At 44.6% G+C, this 10848-nt stretch overlaps 1 protein-coding gene across 2 annotated transcripts in view; it reads right to left on the reverse strand.

Annotated features, from left to right (window-relative positions):
* Positions 1 to 10848, reverse strand: part of BAALC (BAALC binder of MAP3K1 and KLF4) — a 149124-nt gene that overhangs the window by 85547 nt on the left and 52729 nt on the right. The gene's annotated exons all lie outside the window — the stretch shown is intronic.

Here is a 10848-nt window from a genome sequence, read left to right on the forward strand (position 1 = left end):
AGGCCCGCGTACCGCAAAAAACAAACAAACAAACAAAAAGAAGAAAGAAACACTATGCCCTTCATATTTGTGAGTACATGAATTCTGCAATGACTCCCATCTTACAATGTGGAAACTGAAACCCAGAAAAGCTAAGAAACTTGCTCAAGGTCACACAGCTGGTAAATGTCTGTTGTTCACGTCTAATTCCTTAACCACTGAACTATACTATCTCCACGCAAAATAACAAGGAAGTTGTTGATGTTGATGATGATGATGATGATGAAGAGAAAAGTTAGGACATGGTCACATGAGAAGGAGATTGTAAACAGAGGTCAGATCTGGCTGAGTGGTCCCTCCCGTAGGTGTGGCTGTCTGACAGCTGTGGGTGCAGTGGCTTGGAGGAAAAGGTCTAGAGGCTCTGGGTTGGACTTCCAGGCTGAAGGGCATCTAGCTAGGAGCCGCTGACTCAGCCTTGCCCAAATGCCCATTAAAATGCCTATGAAGACAGAAAAAAACCAAGACTCACAACATTACCCAAAGTAAGGACTAATGGACAACCTAATCCTGGAATCTGGGAAAAATTGGCACTATTCGTAAAGCAGATAGAGCTAGATTAAGGAAAATCTACGCAGGCTTCTGGCTTTGCTTCATTACACAGAAGCCACATGGCAAGATGTAGGCAGACACTCCATATCTATTCTGTCTGACACAGAGACCCAGAGCTGCAGTGTATGGAGTTGTAGCAACCCCAACGCTGGGCAGCCAACCTGCACGACCTCATGGGCATTTGTGACTCAGACAGAGAGCTGGTACACGTACACACGCACACACACACACACACGCACACACACACACACACACACCCCATGTTTCTACACCCATAAAGCCACTCTAAACCCCAGCAAACAGCTAGGCAGAATATAAAACAGCATCCTCAGCCCGAGCCAATTGTGGGGGATGGAAGGGAGGTGAAAGGGGGAGGTGGAGGGGTTACACACAATGGACTCACACTACACACTAGCCTAGTATATAACTTACCTGAATTCAACTACGTTTGCTTAGTACTGAAAGAAAACAGGGAGAAAAATCCCTTCGCTGATCCACGGTCTTTGGCCCCTGCTCTTCCCGCATTCAAACTAGACTTTGGCTGCCACGACCTCTAAATATTTTCCTCAACACAAAGAAACAAAAAAGTTATTTTTCTTGGCCTTTGAGCTTCCAAGCAATTTGAGGGATATTTTTCCCATGCCCCCTCAAACTTTAAACATAAACCCTACAGAAGATACAATGTGCACCATATACACCTAGATGCAGGACCTTAAGGACAAAACCTAAATGTTACAGAGGCGTTATTTCCTTCTGTGTGCTTCTCTGCACTTTCTAGATTTTCTTGAGGAGCACCCATTTCATTTGAAACCAGAAAAAAATCTCACTCTGCCCAAAGACTATTCCATCTTTAACAAGCCCATCAGGTTGAGTGGGATGCAGGTGATTTTCTGAGCAGCCCCGGCAGCCCTACTTGGGGACACTCAGCACAGGCAGGGGGTGTCATTGGTGTCACAGAGCTGCACGTGTCTCTTCAAAGACTCCTGTCCTCATCCTTGAGAACGCTGGCAGGAGGCTCCCACTCCAAGTGGCTCATATTTTCAAAAAAGCCAAACCAGATGGGGTGGAGGAGGGCCCTAAATTTGTGCTTAGTTGTTAGTACTGCCCTGCATTTAGAAACTAGAGAACTGGATTCTGAGCTGGGTGCTTCCACTTCCTGGATGGGTGACCCCGCTCAATCTCTTTTATTACTAGTATTGTTATTTTTTAAATTTTATCGTAGTTGATTTACAGTGTTGTGTTTAAACCGCTCAATCTCTTAATCTCACTGAACCTCGTTTCCTCATCTGGTAGATGGTGATAGCAATGATTTCTGAGGTTATTTTAGAGAGTTATGTAAGCTAACATCCCAAGAGAAAAATTCTCACCTATAGGAGATGCTCAATAAATGCTATTTGAATATAAATGACAAGGAAAGAGACCCAATCTCTGAAGGAAGTGTGAGGTAGTGACCACAGAAATCCTCTCTCTTATTATTTCCAAATGTTCAGTGTCTGTGCTCATAAATACATGTTTATTAGTCTTCTGTAGCTGCTGTAACAAAGTACCACAAACCAGTTGGCTTAACAGAAGTGTATCGTCTCACAGTTCCGGAGGCTAGAAGTCTGAGATCAAGGTGCTGGTGGGGTTGGTTCCTTCTGAGGGCTGTGAGGGAGAATCTGTTTCATGCCTCTCCTGTAGCTTCTGCTGCTTAACTGGCCATCTTTGGCCTTCCTTGGCCGTTCAATCTCTGCGTTCATCTTCACATGGCATTGTCCCTGAGTGTCTGTCTGTGTGTTCACATTTCCCTTTTCATATGGACACCAGTCACATTAGATTAGAGCCCACTGTAGTGACCTCATTTTAACTTGATTACCTCTGTAAGTACCCTATCTCCAAAAAACGTCACATTCTAGAAAAGAACATAGGCAAAACGTTCTCTGACATAAATCATACCAGTGCTTTCTTAGGTCAGTCTCCCAAGGCAACAGAAATAAAAACAAAAATAAACAAATGGTCCTTATCAAACTTATAAGCTTTTGCTTATATAAAATGAAAGGTTTTGCATAAACAAAATGAAAAAACAACCTATGGACTGGGAAAAAATATTTGCAAACAATGAGACCCGCAAGGGCATAATTTCCAAAATATACAAAGAGCTTATACAACTCAATAACAAAAAAGCAAACAACCCAATAAAAAAAATGGGCAAAAGACCTAACTAGACATTTCTCCAAAGAAGACGTACAGATGGCCAATAGACATGTGAAAAGGTGCTCATCATCACTAATTATTAGAGAAATGCAAATCAAAACCACCAGTGATGTACCTACCACCTCACACCCGTCAGAACGGCCATCATTAAAAAGTCTACAAATAACAAACGCTGGAGAGGTTATGGAGAAAAGGGAACCCTCTTGCACTGTTGGTGGGAATGTAAATTGGTGCAGCCTCTATGGAGAACAGTATGGAGGTTCCTTAGAAAACTAAAAATAGAGTTGCCATATGATCCAGCAATCTCACTCCTGGGCATATATTCAAAAACTCTAATTTGAAAAGATACATGCACCCCCATGTTCATAGCAGCACTATTTACAATAGCCAAGACATGGAAACAACCTAAATGTCCATCAACAGACGAATAAAGAGAGAAGGTGTGGCACATATATACAATGGAATACTACTCAGCTGTAAAAAAGAGTGAAATAATGCCACTTGCAGCAACATGGATGAACCTAGAGATTATCATACCAAGTGAAGTAAGTCAGAAGGAGAACGGCAAATACCATATGATATCACTTATATGTGGAATCTAAAATGTGACACAGATTAATTTATTTACAAAACTGAAACAGACTCATAGACATAGAAAAGAAACTTATGGTTACCAAAGGGGAAAGAAGGTGGGGGAAGGATAAATTAGGAGTTTGAGATTAGCAGATACAAACTACTATATATAAAATAAACAACAAGGTCCTACTGTATAGCACAGGGAACTATATTCAATATCTTGTAATAAACCACAATGGAAAAGAATATGAAAAATAATATGCATATATATGTATAACTGAATCACTTTGCTATATACCAGAAACTAATACATTGCTATATAACATTGTAAATTGAATTCAATAAAAATAAAACAAAAACCAAAAAATGTCACATTCTGGAGGTTAGGACTTCGACATATACACTTGGTGGGACACAGTTTAGCCCACAGCAACATTCTGAAAGAGCTTTATCTCCGGCGAGAAGGAGGCAGTTGGGCGGGGGGCAGAGTGGGAGGGGAGCACGTGAGGAAGTGAACTCTGCTGGTGGCTGAGCTGGAAGGGGCTGGACCACAATGTGGCTCAGGGTTCACCCACCCAGTCCCCTCTACAGATGGAAGCAAAGGTGGCATGGGGACCAGCCAGAGAGCCTCTGTAAGAGTCCTAGCAGGGTCAAACAGTCTTCTGAGAGGGGCTAGAGGCCATGGGCCTGACACAGAAGGGCTCCTGGGATGAAAGCCCAGACACCATGGGTAAGGAACAACAGGCTCAGACTCCCAGCTTCACTCAAGGACAGAATGGTCTTATCTGCGGGAAGGGGCTGAGGGTCACAGGTGCACAGATCCCAGGGTGAAGGCAGGACCTCCAGGGGTTGGGGGACTGCTGAGTGCAAGAAAAGACTCCCTGCTGATTGAGAGGGGACTCTCTTCCTCGCATTGGGGCCCAAGCCTGGAGCCTTAAATTCATTTCTGATCAGAGCCAGAATAGCTTTATCTAGTGTCCAATGAAGACACGGTTCACTGGACTAATGTCCAAGACAAAATCATCTAAGATAGGACTCAGGAAAGAGGGTACAAGACAGACAGACAAAACTCACTTGCCTAGCTGGATCATTCATCCACCTAGGTACTTTTACAGTCATTCAACATACATGTGGTAGGTACCAGGCATGCAAATGCCAATCACGCAGTCCGCAACCTGGCAGAGCTCACAGGCTACCCCGAGACACAGACGGGAACAAGCCCGGCAGTGCAGTATGACCCCTGCTCTCACTGGGCTGGACAAAGCACCTGGAGAGCCTGGGGCAGGACGGGTGACTACTCAAGAGACCAGGGCCATGAGAGGTGAGACTTCCTAGATGTTGATGAACTGCCCGGGTTTGCTGCCACCTGTTTCTTGAAGTGATTTTTGCAAAACCACCCTTATAACAAAGGGGCTTGTGTTTGGCAAAAGGGGTGTAGAGAGGTGGGGATGTTTTCTTACTATACAACCCATCAGATAGACAAGAACCTGAAAAGGACGAGCAGATGGAACTTTTGAGGAAAGAAAACATTATCTCTGGGCACTGCAGGAAGAACGAAATGGACACAGAAGTTTTAGGAGATGTATTCATTCAAGAGAGATTGCTTGAGGTCCTACTATAGCCAGGCCCAGCATTAGGCACAGGACTACAATGGCCAGTGGAAAGACACCTTACCTAACTAACGGAGCAAGTCATTCCCACGGGGGAAGACCTTAGTCAGTAATTGTTAGAATATCTTGTCATAACCTATAATGGAAAAGAATCTGAAAATTATATATATATATATATATATATATATATATATATATATATATAAAATCACTTTGCTGTACACTTAAAACTAACACAACATTGTAAATTAATAAATTAACTATACTTCAATTTAAAAAATTGTTTGAAAATATAACCAAGTGGTAACAGGTATATAGAGAGAGCTGGGGGAAGCAGGGAGGCTCATCCACCAGGAAGCCCCTGGTGGGTTCTGCATAGGTGCCTTCACTCAAGGAGGGAATCAGGGTAACCGGCTGTGCAAGTCTGCAGGAGCAGTCCTGCTTCCTTCTGCAGGGAAGCCTCCTGCAGGGGTCTGTACACACTGGCCCCTCCCCAGGCAAAATGAACTACTCAGTCCTCTGCACTCCCCCAGCACCCTTCCTTCATGCTGTTCCAGTGTGCATCATGCTGACCTGAAGTGTGTCCACCTGTGTCCCCTGTACTATTAAGTTCTTCAGGTCGAGGAACATATCTCACTCATCTTTGTGCCAGCGGTATATTGAATAAACAAATGAGCAAATAAATGTCCTTTATCTTTAGACTTCCAACAGAGGGCAACGAAGACCTAGACTATTGTCTTCATGGCACTACCCAAATGAGTCAAGGTCAGTAAGTTTAAACATGAAACTGAAACCAACACGATTAGTTTTAACAAGAAGAATTGTAAAAATCCCAAATTTGGGATATGGAAATCAATAGTACAAATGTAGGATTCATTAGGGAAAAAAATTCACTCATTCCACAAACATTTATTGAGTGTCACCTATATTCTAGACACTGTTCCAGGTGCTGGGTATGTAGAGTGAAAACCAGACGATGTCACTGATGTCATAGAACTTAAATGTGACCAGAAAGAAAGATCTAAGGGTTTTAACTAATTGCAAGCTTCATGTGAGTCATCAAGGTAATATGGCAACAACAACAGCAGGAAAACAAACAAATCCTAACCTGGTTTTACCTGCATCGGGAAAGGGTCAGTGTCCACATCATAACAGACCTCATATTTCCTTCTGCTCTTCAGCTGACGTCAGCAGCATAGGTCCCTTGTATCAAGAGGGACTTTGACAAACCAAACGGTGCCTTTGTAGAAATATGGTCAGTCCCACAGAAGTCTGAGAAATGACTGAAGGAATTGCATGTGTTTGGCCTGGCGGACCAACAGTGAGAGAAAATACAACAGCAATCTTCAAATGTTGAAGGAACGATCTATGTGAGACCAGGTGGAAATTACAAGGCAGCAGGAAGAGTTTCTTGCAAGGGAAACTGCTCCACAAAGGTATGGGTAGACCTCCATCCCTAGGGAAGAGATATCCCTTCCTCAGAGATGCTGCGGAAGAAAACTGTGCTGAGACCAGACTAGACTGCCAAGAGACCACACTAGACTTTGAGTTCCGTCCACTGTCAAATCAAGAATTCTATAGTTGATCCCCCCATTCATCAGGAGGGCAGGATTTAGGAGTGCGGGCTTTGGATTCAGAAAAAGCTGGATTCGAGTCTTGGATCGGGAAAAGTTACTGCACACTCTAAGCCTCATTCCCTCACTTGCAAAAGAAGGATAGCATAGTTCTACCTCATCCCCCCTCGTGAGGATTAAGAGAGATGATTTACATAAAGTGCCACTAAGTATAGTGCCTGGCCCTTGGTAAGATATCAATAAATGTTAGCTAATGGTAATACTAAGTGCTCTTCATTTCACCTGACATATTTCAATTGATTTAGATAAATCATTTTGCTGTGAGTCTAATTCTGCAATCTTCCATCTTGCATTCACTAAAGCACTTATTATAGCAATTTAAAACTATAAAGTAGAAGCATTTTAGAGAAATTTGAAATGTTTTATTCTCTAGAGACATTAGAAAAATACTAACAGTAGAAAAGGGGAGGGACCTGCCAATGCAGGGGACACAGGTTTGACCCCTGGTCTGGGAAGATCCCACATGCTGTGGAGCAACTAAGCCTGTACGCCACAACTACTGAGCCCACGTGCCACAACTACTGAAGCCCACGCACCTAGAGCCCGTGCTCCACAACAAGAGAAGCCACCGCAAGGAGAAGCCCACGCACCACAACGAAGAGTAGCCCCCGCTTGCAACTAGAGAAAGCCCGCGCGCATCAACAAAGACCCAACCCAATGAAGCCAAAAAGAAAAAATCTATAGACTATCTAAAATAGTCTATGTCCTATACTAGGTTTAAAAAAAAAAGAAAGAAAAGGGGATCTTTAAGGATGTAATTTAAGGGACTCGTGATTAAACTGAGGTGAAGCTAGGAAGTTATTCACGTATGGAATGGCTGAGCTAGGCTGGGGCAGAGCAACCTCAGAGACCCCCTTTCTCCATAGGAGACCTCCATCAGACCACAGAGGTAAAAATCAATCCAGTAAACTGATGTTATGAGAACTAAATCACACCAGACCAATTTAATTTCCTCCTGTGACAGAGAGACAGGCTTCGATGACACAGAGAAGCAATGGATATCAGATACTGCGGCTTCAGTTAGGTCTTTAATTCCAGCCTACATAATAGCTAAATCTAAAAATCGAATTCTGCTGGGAAGTGGAGGTGATCCCCAAACACAGAGATCAAAGGCTCAGGATCATGTAAGGATCCTGTAAGTAAGGAGAAGAAGGAAAGAAACTCTCTCCTTTGTGGAACTGGCAGAAAAACATGCCTCCTTCCTGCGGTTAAATGCAGAATTCATTCAACAAATACTGAACACCTGTCATGTGACGTGACCTCAATCTGGACTGGACTAAGAGAAATAGAAATGAGGTTTACAAGCAGATGTGCTTAAATAGGGCTTTTTGGTAGATATGGGTGTGGAGTTGAGGTTGAGGGGTGGTGGCGCTACAGAAGAAATGGCATCTTTGAGCTGGGCCAGGGGTTTCAATGGGGTAGGGCAAAGCTGGGGGCACTTGTTAAAGAAAAGCTGTGGGCTCAGAAAGACACTTGGAGGAATCTAGGTTAAACTCATTCAAGTGGGAAAACATCGGCAGCAAGGGATGCAAGGCAGAGCAAAGGGGGAGGGAATCTAGGAAGAGCTGACAGGGGAGGGGAGGGTTAAACGGAGAGCCTACGCATTCAAGAAAATCCCAGCTGGGGGCTCCACAGTGTAACTGGCTAAGCACAAGATATAAAGATGCATTAGTCCACTCCCTGCCCTCAGAGCTCCTGAGGTTGGGAGGGCTAGAAGAAAAGTGGCTTCAATTTGCTACTAAAGGAGAGTGACCAGGGGCCCAGTCTTGAGGACTGAGGAAGCTGGGGGTAAGAACTGTGAAAGGACTGGGAGGCTGTGCAGTGCAGACAGGGCAACTTAACTGAATCCCATCTGCCTTCAACAGATGACCTTCAGAGAGCCTCTCCAGCTCTAGAGTTCTAGTCATGAAGGCCTTAGTGATGATTTTACAACCTGAATTTCCCTAAATCCAGCTTTTCCTTTTGTCCCCCCATCAGAAAAGAGTTGATGGAAACAGGAAAAAGTGGCATTCTGGCTTCTCATCACCACACAGTCACTGCGGGCCAGTGGGTGCCCCCCAGAAGACTGGAACTGAATTCACAGGTGGTGCACTGGCAGCAGGTGGGTGAGGCTGGGGGAGCAGGAGGGAAGAAAAAAATAAAGGATGCTGGCTAATCTCGCAGGGTGGCTGAAACCCAGGAGAACGGTCGCTTTCTCCAATGACCCACTCTGACCAAAGATGACAAGTTGCTAGTCTGGAAAATCCACAAGAATCAAGAAGACATTTTTTCTAAAGGCTCTAAAGGGAATGCCAGTGGATTTCCAGGGACAGCTTGAGTCCATCTTGATCTTCAGAAATGTTCCTCTCCTCTGAGGCTGATGGAAATTTCTAGGGAATTGAAATGATCCTGCCCATCTAAGTGTCTTGCCAATTTCAGGGCACTGTTCTGAGACTGGAGCCGAACCCTTCCTGTGAATGACTCAGGTCTTCAGGACCACTTGCCTGGCAGGGCTGTCCCATGTTTGGTAGGGTACCACGAATGAGCATGCTTGTCCCGGACCCCACCTGTTGCGGGAACCAGATCTCATGATGCATGATGGGACATGACTCAGGATGGCAGAGTAATAAATGAATAAGCATTGGAAACAAATAAATATGTACATATTTAGTCATCCCATAATAACTCTCTCACACTCATACACATGTACACACATACACTATATACTTCCAGTCACCAAGGCAACCATTCCCTGAAGCTGTACTTTGTTCTTTTCCATGTTAGATGTTTTTAACCTTATTTCCTTGGAGTGCAGCTCTGGTCTTTTTGAGTGTCTCCTGAGAGGTACCATACCTCCTCAGGAAATGTTGTTACATCTAACATTTACCAGGTCTATTTTGAAGGCTCATGTCTTATCCTCATTCTGACACTGAATTCAGCCAACACCATTTGAAAGCCCACTGAAAGCAGCAGCAATACGAAATAACCATTTTGATTGCTACTGTGAGTCAGAAAAATTAGAGACAAATGAAGTATTATGCCTTGCACAATTTTCACTGACGGTTCTCGCTTAAAAAAAAAAAATCACAAAGTTCATGTGAAAAAGGACCCAGCTTGGTCCTAAAAGATGGAGACAGAGTCTCAGGATTAAAGTGACAGCTCTTATTCAGGAGGCAGGAATTTAGGACTACTGATGTGTTAGGAGTAGTTGACATTTCTCTCCTCCTCCTTATAATATATGCTATTCTTCAAATTAACCTCATTTTCTATTTTACATTTCAATATTTAAAAATGCCAGCAACATAAAGGGAAATAGTTAAAACATTCTTATACAAATATTGATCTGGCTTCTGACAACATCCATGTAATAAGCAGTGAGGTTTTTTCCATTTAACGTCACTAACAAGTTTATGATTAAAGGTCAGTCTGTGGCAACAGTCTGTTTTCATCTCTACGTTACAATTATTACTGTCTGCTTTAAAAGAAAAAACAAAATGTGATTTGTGACAGGTCCAGAAGGTTCTTTGCATATCCTTCTATCAGATTTCTGCCAGAATGGTAAGAGTAATTTATAGTCGTAATCCGCTTTCATGCCCTGCCTCATATAAAGCATCGAGGCACCGTGGGGTAGAGAGGAAGTCCTTGCTATGAAACAACTGCCTGAAAAGTAAGCTGAAGTGCAGAACTAGTGATGGGGCGGCCGTTGTTTATTTTGCCCTGAACTAGGATTCTGGTTTTCAAAACTCGAGACACGGGAGAAAAGGGGGAAGCCACGAGGAAGAAACCACCCAGGTAATCTGGACCAGTCTATAAATCAAGGGAGAGAGTGCCCAGGCGGCCAGAGGAGGAAACGGGCCAAAATCCAGCGGAGGCGAGTCCAAGCGGGCGAGAAGCCTGGGTGGGCGGCGGGATAGGTGTGCGAGCCGCGCGGGCTGTCCTCCCACCCAACCCGGCCCCGGCCAATGAGCAGGCACGGGCGGAGGCCAAGAGGTGCGGGGTTTCCGCGAGGCCCAGGGGATTAGCTCAGCCTTTTGTAGGGGTCTCTGGTTGGCCCTGCTCCCTGGGCCTGGGTCGGTCAGTCTGTCAGCAGACAGGTGCTGTCTGTTTCCCGCCTCCCCGCTCCTCCCCCGGCCCCAACACCACCAACACCATTCCGCACAGAATTCTCTGGGGGACTGGGCTGCCCCGGCGCCCCGCGTCCCTCCCGCTTCCCCCTCCCGTGCCCAGCCTCCCAGCGCTGGGGGTCTGCGGGAGCCAGGCGCACTCAC

Source organism: Delphinapterus leucas, chromosome 17, assembly GCF_059928025.1.
Source record: "Delphinapterus leucas isolate spDelLeu-1000000601 "Yukka" chromosome 17, BTC_Dleu_Yukka2, whole genome shotgun sequence".
Taxonomy (NCBI): Eukaryota; Metazoa; Chordata; class Mammalia; order Artiodactyla; family Monodontidae; genus Delphinapterus; species Delphinapterus leucas.